This window comes from Crassostrea angulata, chromosome 10 (genome assembly GCF_025612915.1).
Source record: "Crassostrea angulata isolate pt1a10 chromosome 10, ASM2561291v2, whole genome shotgun sequence".
NCBI classification, from domain to species: Eukaryota; Metazoa; Mollusca; class Bivalvia; order Ostreida; family Ostreidae; genus Magallana; species Magallana angulata.
The window spans coordinates 37,241,283-37,244,470 of NC_069120.1; the positions used below are offsets into that span (position 1 = coordinate 37,241,283).

The following is a 3,188-nucleotide window of genomic DNA, read 5'->3' on the forward strand; positions in this document are numbered from 1 at the left end:
ATGAATGCTTATCAAAAAGGAACCAACCCTCACACCAGCTGCACACAGTACGCAACTAGTGCAGAGGAAAATGGCGACAGTAAAGACAATAGCTCTTGTAGTTGTCCTCATCCACTTTGTTCTGGATGTCTATGGCTTGTCGTCAGACGACACTTGCAGAGAGAGGCTTGATAATCTAGAGAAACTATTGGCAAATCTAAATGAGAAATTCCAAAACCATCAAACGGATAACATTAAAGTAGACGCGATGTTCAAAATTATTCAAGAGGACAATAGTTACCTGAAAAGTAGACTGAAATCTTTAGAAGAACTTGTTCTTATCTCTAGCCGCCGGACGGAGAAACTTGAAGCTAGGATTGCAGATTTAGAATCTTCTAACTGGTTTCTGAAATCCAGATTGACAACAGAAAAAACTAACTATAGGGTCAATAAGAGATATTCGAGTACTTTACTTGGTAATCTGAAAACGGATGATTCGAGGAAAGTAAACACGACTACCGGGCCATCATTACCCAAAGGCAATGAGATGGAGGTACATCGCAAAACGGCAATGGTAAAACGCAAAATTAATCAGTTAGAGAATAAACCGAGTGCATTGAACGAAAAACGTCTCCTCACAGGTAAATTACTAACTGTATATTATATAAAGGTAGTGTGAGACATCTGTCGATAATAATGTGAATAGAAGAACAATATAATTATTATACTTTCACCGGTTTAGAATTTTCAAATTTTACAATACATGTATTTGGCCAAAAATACGTTTAAGATTTTTTCGCATAGGTATAAACTTTAAAATCCCTAGCGGGATTTACACAGATGACTTACAGATTCGTAGTGGACCCTCGAAACCACTGCGCTACGTTATTAGATGACAACTTTTGGAAAGGAACTATTTATAAAATTACATTTCATTTTATCCTTTATTTCGATAAGTAGTACTAGTATACGTCACAACATAGAAGTGTTCCATACCATCTTAACTACGATCATATACTTGTACTCGACAATATTTCAATTTATATGACATTGAAAACATTGGGAATTTATCATACTGTGTAGGACAGTACAGGTTCTGTACCATTGATGCATTTCAGGAATCCAATCAACCTCCACCCCATTCCCAGATGGTGCTGCATTTTCTGCATACGTGTCTGTCTCTTCAACGAGCCTATCTAACGATTTTACTATTCACTTTGACACCATTATAACAAACATTGGCAATCATTATAACAAACATACAGGAGCATTCACCGCGCCACAACACGGTGTTTACGTGTTTACGTGGAATCTCTACTGTAACTGGGGAGGGTACATCTTTTCTCAGCTTGTTGTGAATTCTAATGTAGTTGGGGCTATGCTTACAGACGCGGAAGGTGCTTCTAATATCAGAAGTCCTACAGGTATTGTGGTTGTCGAGGTTAATCAGGGCGATGTTGTTTTTGTTCGTACTCACCCTACATTGGGTCACGTCGGAAATCTCAGGAGTCACTCAGACTGGCGATCATCCTTTAATGGCTGGAAACTTTACTAAATATCAATAAAATGGATTCTCTTCAACTAAAATAAAAATGTAATCGGTATATTAAGGCGTCGATCATTTCAGATGCCTGTATTTGTAAGCCACCTCATATCAAAACTCAAAGGAGATCATAATTCAAATATTTATCAATTATGATATGACTGGCCAATTTCTTGCTCCCTGGTTGGCTCATATCCATCTATCTAGAAAAAACCCTAGAACGGTATATTCATATGCACGATGTCAATATAACATTTGATTTTCTCGACATTTGACTAAAAATAGATCCAATGAAACACTACATTTCCAACTAGTTGAACTATGGCTTTAAATCAAAATCTTGGCTAGATAACTCTCAATTTGATATATCTGTATCAATTTGTCGCTGAGTTGTATATTAAAATAATTATTTCTGGGTTTTTTTTCAAACAAAAAGATGATTTAGATACCCTTCTAGTACAATATTCACCTCGACTTCGGCTCGGTGAATATTGTATTTCTCGGGAAGCTAAATCATCGTATTGATCGAAAAAAAAAACACCCCAGCAATAATTGTTAAAATATTATTTACCAGAATGTTATCTAGGAGTTCAATATACCATTTCATTTTTTTCTACATTGGACTTAATAAAATTAAATCTTAGAAAATCTTCTTCTCTACTCCTATCTAAATGCATAGCTCACAGTTTTGTAATTTCCAAAATGCTACGATTGGTACATAGTAATGTAAGATGTACATGCACATATTTAAAAAAAAAACAACTTTATATTTGAAAGTGTGCACTACAACATGTATAATATAGAAATGCATTCTATTACACATAAACATTATAAACACTTAATATAGAATAATGAAAAAGGTATAGCGCTTTTTCCTATTATTTCGCCTACACCTGTTTGGACGGAAAGTACCTGTTACTAAAAATAGCTTCAGGTACAGTACCTAGCTGTCGCAATATGATTTTCGAAACCTTGATACACTGTACTGATTATATAATCACCCCTGCGAATGTGTTCGGAATGTTTTCTTTATCGTTGCTATGTACGTGATAAATCCAGAGGTGCTCGAATGAAAGTTCACGAGACTTCACCGAGATTTGTTCAAACTTGTGAAATTTCGAGCGGAAGTATAAGTGTTCGGATAATATTCTCAAAATACGTAGGTATTGGTTGTTTTTCATATCATATCCTGCTTTGATTTATATAAAACGTGGAAATCTTTTAAGGTGTAGGTCTTATTTCACCATCTAGCAGTTATTTATTTTAAACGATAATATATTTAGAACAGAGTTATCGTTCGTGTTCAACCACGTGTAGAGTGGTTGAAAATATAAACACTGGGTTGCTTGATAAAACCATAGCCATGTTTGATGCTTGTGGTGTACAATACCATGTTTTAAAAAAAATAATGGGTGTCTGTTTTGCATAAAAACTTAGTATATCGAGCCATTTTCAAGGAACTTTCTGCATAAAATAGTATAGTCTATTTCACTAACGATGCTATTACTAGGTCAGGCGCGATCGAAAATTAATTCTCAGGGGGATCTCTACTATAAGCTTTTTTAATTGTTGCAACAGCAGACAAAAACTGTTTTTTGTACTGTCACGTTTATTTCTAGAAGACATTCTATCCACCAATTAATGAAAATAAAGTTTAAAATCAATA

The 3,188-nt window shown here is 34.8% G+C and overlaps 1 pseudogene; it reads left to right on the forward strand.

Moving 5' to 3' along the window:
* LOC128165146 (uncharacterized) lies at window positions 1–2,190 on the forward strand (annotated as a pseudogene).
* The last annotated feature ends 998 nt before the right edge of the window (window positions 2,191–3,188 follow it).